The sequence below is a fragment of the Panthera onca genome, chromosome D1, assembly GCF_046562875.1.
Source record: "Panthera onca isolate mPanOnc1 chromosome D1, mPanOnc1 haplotype 2, whole genome shotgun sequence".
Lineage (NCBI taxonomy): Eukaryota > Metazoa > Chordata > Mammalia > Carnivora > Felidae > Panthera > Panthera onca.
In genome coordinates this window covers 2,185,762-2,200,088 of record NC_138348.1, presented here as the reverse complement: position 1 = coordinate 2,200,088, position 14,327 = coordinate 2,185,762, and the positions used below count along the sequence as shown (strand labels likewise).

Genomic DNA, 14,327 nt, shown 5'->3' with positions numbered 1-14,327 from the left:
GCAGGGCTGCGCGTCCTCTGTGCCGCCGCCTGTCGCCCGCAGGCCCGGCCCTGGTGCGGAAGCGGCTGCGGGGTGCTTGCTCAGCAGGGCACGACTTGGCCGCGCAGCTCAGCCGGGAAATCTCTCCCCCTGCAGATCGCTATCGGCTGACCTCTGCGCGCCGGTGCATTTGGAGGTATTTAAGCGGGAGAAAGGCAGGCTCAGACTGGCGAGGCCGCTGACACCCACACAAAGGCCGCTCGGTCGGCCCCTCTCGTTCTGCTGAGCAAACACACCGCCACGGCTCCGACCGCTGTCCCGCGCTCCGGGGGCAGCGAAGGGCTGGCTCAGCAGGGCGGGCCCCGGCCGCTGCCCGGATCCCGAAGCTGGCCGCGGAGATAAGGGGGTGGGGCGGGGAGGGCAGCCGTTTGTCGCCAGGTCCCAGCCGGGGGGAGGGGGGCAGAGCATCCCCGGCAGAACCCTGTCGAGGACGGTGCGGGTGGAGTCGGCTCAGCTCGGCTGCACACCTGCCAAGGCTGGGCACCTGCTCGGACCCGAGGGTGGTCGGTGCCGGGTGGTCAGGTCGGGAGACGCCGTCTCATGCAGCACTGACGGCAGCACCGGGCACCGTGGCCCCCGTGGGGGAGTTCGGGGACGTCCGCGTGTAGGCCCCCTCAGCCCTTGCGCCTGGGGCCCCGCTGTGGGAAACCCGGAGAGACGCCCGCACGCGTGCCGATGTGTGTGTGCCCCTCGCCGCAGCGTCCTTCAGGGGGCTGACCGTCCCCCGGGCACCCGGTGCTCCTCGGGGGCACCGCAGCCGCGGGGAGCACGGTGCTTCCGTGAGTATGAGAGCCGCCCTGATATGGAGGCACCGGGCCCTCCCACCTTGTACACATCTTACATGCAAGCAAAATTGAACCAGAAAGAAAAGGCCCCAAGACAAAGTGAAACAAACTCGTTCCCGTTGTCTCCTGCCACCAAACTGCCCCAGAACCTGGTGGCTGAAAACAGCAGTCACCTCGTCACCATCTCTGGTGCTTCTGGGTTGGCCGGCCCACGGCAAGAGCAGGAACTGCCAAGCCAACCCTCTTCCGGAGGCGAACAGCCCAAGGGCCTGGGATGGGGGCAGGGGGGCCGCTCCGATGAAAACGTCGCAAGGGCAGAGATGGGGCCTTCCGGAAATGGGTGTGAGATGGAACCCACATTCCTTCGGGGCTCTTGGGAAGCCTCTTGGATCCCCAAAGCCTGTGGTCCAGGGTGGGGTGGTGCCTTCAGGCACAAGCCCCCACATGCTGGGAGCCCTTTCAAGCTGAAGCGCTGAGACCGGGAGTTCACTGTCCCTGGGTGGCCGGTGGGACTGGGTGTCTTGGCCCAGGGACTGGAAGGGTGAGGGCAGATCCCTGAGGGGAGGTGGGCAGTCGCAGGCCGCCTCCCAGGCCCTCCAGCACCGGGCTGGGCCTCAGCCCCTCAGCCCTGACACCGACTGGAGGCTCCAGAAACTCAAGGGCCAGGAGCAGTTGCCCCGCTGAGAAGCAGAGGGAGACCGCCCTGCAGGGGCCGTTCCTGATAGATGGCCAGCCGGCCCGGGAAGGGCGGGTTTTCCAGGAGAGACGTACAGGGTCGAGTAGTATCCCCCCGACCCCCGCTCCCGAATTCACGTCCACCCGGAACTCCGAAACGGAACTTATTTGGAAAAATCAGATTTTGCAGGTGTAATGAGTTAGATTAAGATGAGGTGACGCCGGAGTCGGGTGGGCCCTGAGCGTAACGTGGATGGTGTCTTTATAAGAGGAGAGGCCCAGACACAGAGAGAAGGCCACGTGACGACAGGAGTGACCCGGCCACGAGTCCAGGGCCACCCGGAGCCCCCAGCAGCTGGAAGTGGCAGGGAGGGTCCTCCCCTAGAGCCTCTGGAGGGAGCACGGCCCTGCCCACACCTGGATTTCAGACTTCTGTCCAGAACCGGGAGAGAAAACACGTCTGTGTTCAAGCCACGCAGTTCAGGGCACTTGGTGGTGGCAGGCCCCAGGAAACCACCAGACCATCCATTCTTGTACCTTGTTCTCTGTAACAGAGAAACACGTTTACTATGACAATGTTTCATCTAAGTAAATCCATTCGTGGGTATAATGGGGGACAAAAGGTAGCCACAGGGCAGGCAGGTGAAGAATGTTGCCTAATTTCACAACAGACACACAGGACGTTTTGCGTGTTCCAAAGAGCCGCTCCCCACGAGGTCAAGCGTATGGGACTCTTCCTCCCATTTCTGCTGGGGAACCGGAGACCCAGTGCCCGAGATCTGAGAACTGGTCAGAGCCAGGCAGAGTGCTCGGGATGGCAGGGTTGCTTGGTGTCACTCTGAGCCTGGAGCCCTGCCTGCCACTCTCCCTAGCAGGTGACAACAGAGTACATCCTGCCCCACGCGTTACCCCCCGCCTCCAGATCTCTGCCGTGCGAATGTGTGCACCTGCCCAGGGCTCACCTCCCGTGGGGATCTCACATGCCATCTTTAGGGACAAGAGCCACCCTGAGCTATGCGTAGGTCCTGGAATGCACTGTGCAGACAGGGCCTTCCTTGCTGGCCCACTCTTACTGGCTCTCAGGTATGGGCTGGGGCACTGCTTCTTTCTGGAAGCCCGTTTGACACTTCCTCCTAATGGAGGGACCGGGGGGGAGGAGGCATGCGTGTAATCAGGTGCACACGCATCAGGGACGCTGGAAATGGGTAACTTGGTGGACATAAAGCAGGGAGAGGTGGCAGCAGCTGGGAGGGTGTTCAAGGCCAGCCTCTCAGAAGAGGTGACCGTCCGGCTGGACTTCATGGACAGGCAGGAGCCGACAAGGAAAATGTGGATGGAGAGGACTTTGATATCATTCACAACCCCCCAAAAGGGGCCCAAGGGGTGGGCCAGTGGGTGTGGAAAACTGCAGGTGTGGACAGATAGACTCTACCGGCCCTCACCTGGACTGCTTTCTCCAAGCAGTGTCTGGGCCACCAGTGGGCCCAGGAGCCAGCTCTTCTGGCCCCTCAAAGGGTGGCTCAGTATACAGGCTCCACGGTGGCCGCTCCCGGTCAGTCTGAGCACCAGGGCCTGCGCGGGACCAGAGGTCATCTGGAGCCTGGTACAGGCTAAGTCGCTCGGAGGACACACTTCTTAGGAGAGCCCCAGGTGACAGGCCCAGGGACCAACTCTAAGACCCCCACCCTTGTCCTCAGGCACTTAGTCCCCTCCCCTGGCCAGGGTGAGTGGCGTCATCGGAACAGTGGACACCCGCCTTGAGCCATTTGCCTGCGTTGTTCCAACCCTCTGCTAGCTCTATGAAGCGGGTTCTACAAGTGCCCGTGATTGACAGATGGGGAAACTGAGGCACAGGCTCTCTGTCAGGACCATCCAGCTAGAATTGGGAAGGTCACGGATCTGGCCCCAGGGGTCTCACCCAGGAACACCCACCCACCCTTTTACTCTTGCTCTGTCCATTGCACAGTCCTCTGGCCAGTATGACTGACAGGACGCACCTTTGAGTGTGCTGCTGGCTGAATGGTGGCCCCCAAGAGATTCAGCCCCTAACCCCTGTACCTGTGCACTTGACATTTGGAAATAGGGTCTCTGTAGATGTTAAAATGAGGCCCTAATGTAGTCAGTGCAGAGAACACAGAGGGACACAGGAAAGGCCATGTGAAGGTGCAAAGACTGGGCTGGGCGGGGCGGGGCGGGGGGGGGGGGGAGGGCGGGACATGGCTGCAGCCCCAAGAGCTGGAAGAGGCAAGAAGGACCCTCCCTTGGAGCCTTCGGAGGGAGCCCAGCCCCATGACACCTTGATTTCTGCCTTCTAGCCACAAGAGAATAATTCCTGTTGTGTTTTCTGAGCACCTCAATTCGTATACTTCGCTGCCACAGGAAATCAAAACAGCATTCTCAACATGATACAGACAGAAAGCCTTCCGACACCCCTGGCGCTCCTTCCCACCCGCTCAGTGACCCCAGGAAAAGAGTGCACCACTACCTGCCCCACCTCCATCAGACCCCCAAGGACCAGGCACTGCTTACCCAACAACCATTTCTGAAAAAGCGGACAAAATAACGCGACCCCCAACTGCAGGTGTAGCCCCTTAACGAAGAGCCTCTGGAACCCCGGACCTGCGCATATGGCTATCCAGGCGCACTGTCCTCTTATTTCTTGTTAGGTCAATGCTGTTCTACAAATTGCCATGTGAGGAGCCCGTGGTGGGGACCCAGCCAGGCGGCAGGGCCGGCTCCCCTGGGCCTTCCTGGGACGGGGGTCGGGGGCAGCGCGCATCGCTCCCTCTCCCGCTGGTGGGCTCTGCCTCGGCCAGTGCCCGACAGACAGCCACGTTGCGCGCGGACGCGGAGGCGTGAGAAACAGGGAACCCCAAGTGCCAATCCCCGAGGCAGGGTGAGCCCTGGGATTTGAGGAGGGGACAGGCATGGACGCCGGGGGTCTGCGGGGTCCGCGCGCGCGTTGTTGGAAGTGGCACCGAACTGGGGGGGAGGGGAGTGGCCGCCGAACTGGTGGCGGGCTCGGGAAGGGGCTGGCCGGGGACCGGCGGCGGGCAACCGGCCGCAGCAGGTGCCCTCCATGCGTCCTCCGCGCGCCCCCGCCCCTTAAAGAGGCGGAAGGAATGCGGACGCGCGCCGCCACAGACGTCACACGCCCTCATTTGCGTACGGCCGGCGGGTCTGAGAGCGACGCAGCGTGGCGAACCCCGCCCCACGCCCTCTGATTGGTCGTCGCCGGCGGCGCCGAAGCGTCGTTGACTTGCGCCGAGGCCGCCCAACCACAGCCCGCTTTGCTCGAGGAGGGCGTGGCCAGAAGCCTCGGCCAATGGGAGGCGGGGTTGTTGGCGGCCACGGCGGCGCAGCCCCTGGAGCGAGCGAGGCCACCGCCGCCGCCACTGCCGCAGCCGCAGGAGGCGTGAGAAGCAGACGCGAGGCGCTCGGCCGGGTAACGGCGCGCCGGGGCGGCCGGAGGGTGGCCGGGGCCAGGACCGCTAGGGGCCGGGACGGCAGGGCGAGGTCCGGGGCCGCCGTGTGGACTGGCGGCGGCGGCAGGGGCGGGGCGGCGGCCGGGGCGGCGGGAAGGCCGGGGCGGGCGGCGGCGGCGGCGGGGAGGGCGGGGAGGCCGGGCGGGCGGCGGCGGGGAGCGGGCGGACGCGGGTGACCCGCCCCGGCGCGGCCCTGAAGGTCAGGAGGCTCTTTGTTCCCGCGCGGCCCGTGCGGTGACCCCGAGGGGAGCGGCGGGCGCGCTTCCGCGGGGCCCCTTTGTTTTCGGGGCGCGGGCCGCCCGGCGGGGTGGTGTCTGCGGCGGGGCCGGGAGTGCCTGCGGCTGCGGGAAGTCGCCCTTCGGGACGGGGACAGGGACGGGACGCAAAGTTCCGAGCCTCTCGTCCTGCGTCTGTGCGTTTTTACCCGACTGCGCGGGGCTCCCTTTCGGAACGCGCTGTGTCCGTGCCAGCGGAGGACCGTGTGGCGGCGATAAGACGCCGGCGCCCGCAGGTCCCCCCGGTCCGCAGGTCCACCGTCCGCGCCAGAGGGCAGCGCGAGGTCGCGGGCCACCTGCGGGGCGGGGGTCCCCGGCGGCCCCTGCGTAGTCTCGCTGCGGGTGTGCGCGGTGCAGAACGCGCAGCGGTCGGACGTGAAAGTTAGAAAGTCGTCTCTGAGTCGCCGGCTTCCCGCAGTAGTGCCGCTGCCTCTAGGTGACCGGTGACGGCTGTTGCTACACAGCGGGGACGCATCTGACCTCGTTGCACGTGTTGACTCATTGCCTAATAATCCGCTAGGTCGGGAGGTAGGTGCTGCTGTGCTCCCGGGGAGCTGCTGGGGGAACTCCAGGCCCCAGGAGGTCAGATCCAGCGGCCCGTCCGAGGTGACAGCTTGACTCGACGCGCCGCTCCCGCTCCTGGAGGGGGTTGGACAAGTTGGAAGGAGGCATTGGGTGTTGGTGATCGCGTGCGCCCAGCTGCAGTCTCGTTGCCGAGGGCTGAGCTGGTTGACGGTTTCCAGCGAGAATTCTGGGGTCCTGACGATTGCCCAGTGCTTCCCCGGCTAGAGTCTGCGCGGTATTTCTGGTGCCGTTACTGATGGCTGGTGCAGTGACTACTCTGCCGGTGCCGCGTGAAGCGGACGGAGGCCGGGGGGCCGCTCCAGGGGTGTCTGTTCCGGGGGTGCAGTGGGACGTTGTCTGGCGGCTTCACTTGCAAAGGTGGCGTTGCCGCGGGGGGGGGGGGGGGGGAGGAGAAACCTCAGAACGTGAATTTTCTCAATTTACTAGTGGCTTTTTTACTTGTTTGGGGATAAGGAATTTTTTTTTTTCTTTCCTCTTTTGAGGTTAATTATCCTGTTTCTTCCATTCAAAGGATCCATGGAAGGTACCTAAGACCTTCTTGGTCGGTAGAGATACTGTTGCAAAAGTTACTTTGTTGCAAGATTATGGTGAGGAAAGGATCTCGTTTCATGGATAACGTAGGTATGGGGATTGTAACCTTCCCAGATTCACTTAGGGACATTCAGGCCTAGGATTTAGGGTTTTAACTCCTCTTTTGCTGGTATGATGAAAATAATCGTTCTGAAGGTATCTTTATCCAAAACGGGTTACTTCAACAGCGTGGTGCTGTCTTAAATACCTGTTATGACATGTATCATTTGCACCTTTTTTCCCCTGGTTTACCAGCGATACTGATTCAGGACGTGTGTGGTTATCTGTGTCTCTGTATCATAAAGTAACATCTAAACACCTTTGCGAATGTTGCATTGTTTTTCAAAAGGAATATCGGATGCTGGTTGGAGAGATCCGATTCTTTGTAATAGCCACTTTAATCATTTTTGTTTGGATGATGTCAGCAGACTGAATTGTGGAGAGATTACTTATGCTTTAGGGTTATTGTCTTCTAAGTACGTAAGGGCGTTTCTTATTTTTGTGAGCCGGCCATTTAGATTACCAGACTCTGGTATTTTGAGTTTGGAGGTTTTTATCTATAGGAGGTACCTCATAGTTTTATAGAGATGAAGGGCTAGAGTTGGGGTGTGTTCAACACATTACAGCCTGTGAACTTGTGCTTGAGTCTTTAATTACAGTATTTCAGTTAGTGTGTCAGGGTTTTAACAGCCTCTTGATGCTGAGAGCAGATCAGTTTCCCGTGTGCAGCTCTGACGAGCCAGTGGAGGGATCGAGATCGTCAATATTTTTCTAATTTTGAGTGGTCGACAGTCGTCTAGTATCAGGAAGAGGTGACCTCAAATGTAAGTGTGTAAGTGGCTTAATAGAGTTCAGAATTACTTACTTTCAGATTTTTTTTTTCTTTCTGTTCATTGCCCACAGTTCTTAAATGTTTTAAAACTGTTTTCTGGGGCGCCTGGGTGGCCCAGTTGGTTAAGTATTCGACTCCTGATTTCGGCTCAGATCATGATCTCACGATTTGTGAGATCGAACCCACGTTTTTTCCAGGCTCCTTGCTGGGCATGGAACCTGCTTAAGTGCCTCTCCCCCTCCCCCTCCCCCTCCCTCCCTCCCTCTCTCTCTCTCTTCCTCCCTCCCTCTCTCTCCCTCCCTCTCTCTCTCTCTCTCCCTCCCTCCCTCCCCTCTCTCCCTCTCTCTCTCTCTCTCTCTCTCCCTCTCCCTCTGTCTCTCCCTCTCCCTCTCTCTCTCTCTCTCTCTCTCTCTCTCTCTCTCTCTTTCTCAAAAATAAGAACACACAACAAAAACCCCAGAACTTTAATAAGCTTATGTTGAACTGCCAAAACTTTCGTCAGAGAACCTAAATGTTTTCGCTGTGTTTTGGAACAATAGTGGCGTGTCTGTGGGCAGGAGGGTGATTTAAATTCCCAGAGGCCTAGGAGCTGTCAGCCGTGTGAAATCGTACTGCTCAGAACCGACACCAGCCGTGGCCCAGATCTGAGTCCGGGGGCGGCAGTGAGGAGCTTGTGGGGAGTTTGGTCTGGAATTGCTTACTTTAGGTGGGAGAGGAGCCACAGGCGGGCGCTTACCTCGCTTGGCTGTTCCGCCACCGCCACCGGGAGGGAGGTGGTAGAGAGGCAGTCGGTGCAGAATCCCCGCGGCAGGTCGTTGGCATCCGGCCTTCGCTCACTTTGGGCCACGTCTCCTGGTTTGGCGGTTCTTGCCTCCCGCAGACTGGAATTGGGGGGCGGGGGTGGGGTTGACCTCCCTTGCGAGACCCTGATCAGTGGGTAGTGAAGAACGTCGAGTTCAGCTGCTGGGAGACTTTTAAGTAGATGGTGATGACATAGGTTTGTTTTCATTTGACAGCCATTGGGTTTCTCCCTCGCCCTCTTCAGAGAAGGTGGGGCTGCTTTGCTTCGCCATTGGATTTTAAATTTCATGAGTGGTTAGTAACAGGAGGGGTGTTCTTTAGTAAGAAAACTTGTACAAGAAGTCAGTTTGTGACCTATACCTTTTGATCTTGACCACTCACTGTGGAGCCTTAAATCTCCGCTTACCAGCATATCCTGTCAGCTGTTGCAACTAAATGTGCCTCCGTTCTGGGTTTGTGACTTTTTTTTTTTTAACGTGCTGTGCGTTTTCATATTATCCAGAAAGCCTGTTTCAAACATGATGAGGCGATTTTTTTTTTTTTTTTTTTTTTTAACGTTTTATTTATTTTTGAGACAGAGAGAGACAGAGCATGAACGGGAGGGGCAGAGAGAGAGGGAGACACAGAATCTGAAACAGGCTCCAGGCTCTGAGCCGTCAGCACAGAGCCCGACGCGGGGCTCGAACCCACGGACCGCGAGATCGTGACCTGAGCTGAAGTCGGACGCTTAACCGACTGAGCCACCCAGGCGCCCCATGATGAGGCGATTTTAATGAGTCATGCGGTAAAGAGATCGGCTGTACCCCTCAAACGTTTACGTACCAAGGTTATAAGAATGCCGCTAAACATTAAAACATTTGCGTGCATGGGGGCACCCAGGTGGCTCAGTCAGCTAAGCGTCTTATCTCGGCTCGGGTTGTGATCACACAGTTGGTGAGTTCAAGCCCCGCACCAGGCTCTCTGCTGTCAGCACAGATCCTCTGTCCTGCTCTCTCTCAAAAATAAATAAACGTTAAAAAATAAAACATTGTGTGTGTAGGAAAATAGCTTTCGGTGCTTTGTATCCATCCATTCACTCGTGAGCCTCTTCTAGGTGCTAAACACAGTCCTAGGTACTGGGGTACCACACTGACCAAAACAGAGGGGCCTTGCCCTCATGTATTTCCGTAGTGGGAGACAGGTAAACAACTTAGGTGGTGGTAGGTGCTTTTGAGAGGAAAAGTAGAAAAGGAGTAGGGACTTGGGGTTTGTGATTTTTAAGTAGGGTAAAGAGAGAAGACCTTACAAAGTGATGAGACTTCTAAATACTGGATTAAGGAAAACTTTGAAACGTTTGCCTCATTTAATCCTGTGCCGATGAATTACAGAGAAGAGAGAGCAGAAGAGGAAAGTGCAGCTGTGGTAACAAAGAACCGCTTGGCCCTGAGTAAAAATAGAGTGTTTGGTCAAGGAAAGGAAGGAAGTTTTTTACTCTTTTCTGGAAAACTGAGGGCTTGTTTTCTAGCAAGGTTTTGAAGAGATGGTCCGCTGTTGTCTGGTGGCAGTTAGATCTCATCAGCAGACATCACTTCCTGTGCCCAGACTCTCCTCCGAGTCCCGGATGCCGTGCTGCGTGCACAGGTGGCACGGCGGTGAGCGAGTGAAGCGGAGACTGCTTGGCCGCTGGCTCCGGGGACTGGCGCATCGAGCAAGTAGACGGGTCCCTGCCCTCCTGGAACTTGTTCAGTGGAAAGACAAACACGCATGGTTTATCCATTCTTAAAAAAAAAAAAAAGAAAAGAAAAAGTCTCAAACGCCTGCAAACATAATGACCCCCAGATCTAACCCACAGCTGCAGTAATTAACTGTTTGCCAGTCTTAGTTCATCTGTAAACCTATACAGATGATTTTGTAATTAAAAAGTTTTATAGGGGTGCCTGGGTGGCTCAGTCGGTTAAGCGTCCGACTTCGGCTCAGGACATGATCTTGTGGCTCACGCGTTCGAGCCCGGCGTTGGGCTCCATGCTGACAGCTCGGAGCCTGGAGCCTGCTTCAGATTCTGTGTTTCTGTCTCTCTCTGCCCCTTCCCTGCTCACGCTTTGTCTCTTTCTCTGGCAAAAATAAATTTAAAAAAATAAATAAAAATAAAAGTTTTTATAAATGCCCAAAGGGAAAGGAAGAACATATATATTAGATTATCAATCATTATGTATGATTGAAATCAGTTTGAACCCAATTTCAAGACTACCTTTATGAGTTTAGGACCTGGGCACACCTTTCTCTCTCTCTCTCTCTCTCTCTCTTTCTCTTTCTCTCTCTTTCTCTTTGGCTAAGACTACAAGCCTAAGTGCAGGGTATGTTAAGTTAACAAGGATGTTTTCTATTGGGAAACTTACAGAAGTTAATTTGGTTGTTTATTTCAGGCGTGTTTTCAGTTTACCTGCTTGCATATTGAATCCAACACCGTTACCTTCTGATGGTGAGGAATGTAATGACAGACTGGATTAAAAAAATCAGGGCAACGTAAATGAGGTCCGGACTATGCCAGGGCTTAGGGGGTGGAGACCTAGGCATTTCTTGCGGGGGTATCCTGCCTCCTTCTTAGAGAGACGATTCCTTTGTCCTTTCTGATGGAGTCTCAAGCCAGAACATGATCTGGTTGGTACTCTGGAGGACCTGGACTTGTACCTGGGGGCTGATTGGACTCCATCTTAGGTTGACAGGGTAGGATCACCATCCCTTACGCTTATGTGAACTGTGAGATTAATAAGAATTACAGGCTACAGTGAAATTCTGAAGTCTTACAGAAGCGTTTGGTTACATTTGACTTAATTTTCGTCATTCGGTTATTTCACGGGAAGACACTGAGGATCTTTGACTTGATTTAAGATAGATTACGTATAGAAATTTTGGTTATGTGAAGGGTGACCGTATTCCCCAGTTTACTCCTTTGTCTCTCAAAAGTGACCCACTTTGAAGTTATACGATTACTCTAGCTATAGACTAAGTGTTTTAAAATTAGGAATTTGGGGCGCCTGGGTGGCTCAGCCAGTTAAGTGTCCAACTCTCGATATCAGCCCAAGTCATGATGTCTCAGCTCTTGGGACTGAGCCTCGTGTTGGTCTCTGCACCAACACCACGGAGCCTGATTGGAATTCTCTCTCTCCCTGTCTCTCTGCTCCACCCTTGCTTGCACTCTCTCTCTCAAAATAGGTGATTAAAAATAAACATTAAAAAAAAAAGCCCACTTTCCTTCATACTATGAGTTCTCATTCTAATGAGAAATAAAGAATAATTGAGAGGGGGCCGAACAATACATCCCTGTTAAAATTTTTTTTAAAAAAATAGGAATTTAGTTATAGTGGATAATTTGCCGCAAAAACTAAGAATTTTTTCCCCGTGAAAACAATTTTTTTGTTTGGGGTAAAAATCCGTTAATAGGGTTGTGAGGTATCTTACATAAGTAAAAGCAAAGCATTATTTGTATAGTCATAGAAATTTGCACGCCAATCCAGATTTACTTTTTTTTTAAATTTTTTTTTTTAAACGTTTATTTATTGTTGAGACAGAGAGAGACAGAGCATGAACGGGGGAGGGGCAGAGAGAGAGGGAGACACAGAATCGGAAGCAGGCTCCAGGCTCCGAGCCATCAACCCAAAGCCCGACGCAGGGCTCGAACTCACGGACCGTGAGATTGTGACCTGAGCCGAAGTCGGACGCCCAACCGACTGAGCCACCCAGGCGCCCCCAATCCAGATTTAGAATCTTAGACTCAGTTAAAGTTTTTAGCCCTAGATCTGAACTGCTGTATTCTTTTGAAATTTTAGAATATTCTTTTGCCTGGGGATCCATTTGTATTTTAATATGATTGCCTTATAGACTTAGGAGAACCTTCAAATGAGGTTGAAGGTTCTCCAGATGAGGCTTAAGACCGTGATTTTGATGTTAAGCTAAGCGTACCAACATTTAAAACAAATGAATATTTCTCAAACCTGCAAATTTGGTAGTCCTTGTGACTTTGTATTTTTGTTTTAAATAAGCATTTTTAAGTTTATTTTTGAGTGAGAGAGACAGAGCACATGCAGGGGAAGGGACGGAGAGAGGGATACACGGAATCCGAAGCAGGCTCCAGGCTGTCAGTATAGAACCCAATGTGGAGCTTGAACCCACGAACTGTGAGATCACGACCTGATCCGAAGTCGGACACTTAACCGACTGAGCCACGCAGGCATCCCGTGACTTTGTATTTTAGCTAGTTGGGATTGCTAAACAAAAGTAAATCATTTATGGCAATGAAGACTGACAAGTGGAACTCTAGTTCATTTATGTCACCAACTCTAGATTCTTTTTCCTTATGTGAAGGGGAAAATGTTGAGAATGACTTGATTTGTTGGTCTCCAATCAAGCAATAGAGTGATCTGTAAGCACGTTGCAGTTGTAAACGCTGAGGGAGACCTTAATGGGTCACACACTGGGTGTTGCACATGCACATAATTGTGTCCTCTCGACAGCCTCTCAGTCAGCACTGTCTAGGCTGTGGGTGTCGAAACCGAGCTTACACAGCTAGGAGGCAGTAGAGATTAGGGTTCAGAACCAGGTTACTGTGTGTCTTCGTTCTAGATGCTGAGTTCTGGCTTTATTGGTGTTTAGTTCTCAAAATAGTTTCTTTCCCATTGTTTGAACTCATCTTTTTGTTATTCTGTCCTTGATTTAGCCGTGTGTGTGTGTGTGTGTATGTGTGTGTGTGCGTGCGCATGCGTGCACAAGTGTTGTGTCGGGTTTAACATAACTGCTTTGTCATCGTGTCACCAAAAATAGTATTAAATAGCACATGGCCTCACATAATTGAAAATAAAGTGGATCATTGTATCCCAGGAATCCGTTAATTTGAAGTGGTGTATGAAGCTCTTTGGCCTGTGTTCTCAAGAAGGCATATAATCACTCCACAGTTATGTCTCGTGCCGGACGCTGTTTAGGGCCCTGGGGCCACATAGTGAGCACCATCGAGGAGTGTTTTTACTTTCCCATTTCTGGGCTGCGTGTTTCTCGGGAATGCTGCTGCACCGCGGATTCTGACTGACTTGAGCTAGCTGTTGATTGGCCACTCTTCCAGCAGCAGCAACGGTGATCTTGAGCTGCGCAGGTGGAAATGGCAGCCGGAAGTGAAGTGGTCAGTGGTGGTAGGGAAAGTTCACCAGGGTCTCAATTTCAAACGTGCAAAGATTCTAATCTAAGACAGAACCAAAGGAAATGAATTGGAGAATCTCACATACACGGTCTCAGAAAAATCAGACTTAAAGACAGACTGATTTCCCACAAACTCTTGATTTACAGAAGATCAGAACTCATTCAACAACTAATGAGTGTCTGGCAAGAATCTCTCAAATGTCCCCTTTTGTACTCTGCCCACGAAAGCAGCCTGCCCTAAACCTTTAGTGGACCCCTCTGTAGCTCGCTGCGGTCTGCGTGTCCCAAATTGCAGCTCCTTTGCTATTCCCGAATACACTCAGTGTCTGGTGTCTTGAGCTTGTCCTCCTCTCTTTTAGGTTCACATTGCATGGTGTCAGAAGTGGGATCTGAAGGTGCCAGCTGCGGGGGCACTGTGACTCCTGGGATCGAGCGAGGTACTCACATTTGAGCCTTTTGTGCTCTTTGCTTCTACGGAGTCACCATAACTTTCCGTTTGGTGAGTCTTCCCCAATATCAGGCTCCCTTGTTTTGGTTGAACTCTCAGACTTTGTTCGGGATTTGTCGTACTCTTGTTCTTAATCTGATCATGGGATCCCAGTCATCTAAATGGTCTAAGAGTGGCCCCCTTTCAGGAACCCTGGCCAGTTTTTCGTTAAAAGATGATGGTCCTTCCTCATACCCTGTGTTGACAATATGGACCAGTCTTGCTAGGAAAGGTAACTTGGAGCCCTGACCATCATTCTGGGAAACCTTTCATCTCTTCAGACTTGTTTTTCTCCCAACCGAGTTAGAAAATTAAAACAGTTCAAGTGGGATAGTTATTTTCGTTGGTATCTGGAGGTTTCTAAACGTGTTCAGGATTCTAAAATTGCACCTTTACAAAATATTGTTTCCAAAGTGACTGAAGCAAATAAACAACTAAAGGTGGATAAAAATAAAGTGTTAGAGGCTTCTTTCTTGGTGCTGGCCAAAGTTCCCTCCTACACCACCCCCCCCCCCCCCCCACTGCCCCACCTCCTTACACATCCCTCTTTGCCTCATCACCCTTCCCCTCTATCTGAACTTTCTTTCCTGTCACTGAAACCTCACCATCCTAACCCATTAAAACCTT

At 53.6% G+C, this 14,327-nt stretch overlaps 1 protein-coding gene across 3 annotated transcripts in view; it reads left to right on the top strand.

Annotated features, from left to right (window-relative positions):
• Positions 1-4,824: 4,824 nt before the first annotated feature.
• Positions 4,825-14,327, top strand: part of NAP1L4 (nucleosome assembly protein 1 like 4) — a 47,663-nt gene continuing 38,160 nt past the window's right edge. For 2 of the 3 annotated variants that reach the window (XM_060607560.3, XM_060607565.3), the window contains exons 1-2: positions 4,825-4,944; positions 13,573-13,712. The gene's annotated coding sequence lies outside the window, so the exon portion shown is untranslated. The remainder of the gene's footprint in view (positions 4,945-13,572; positions 13,713-14,327) is intronic. The other variant, XM_060607561.3, reaches the window with a different exon arrangement.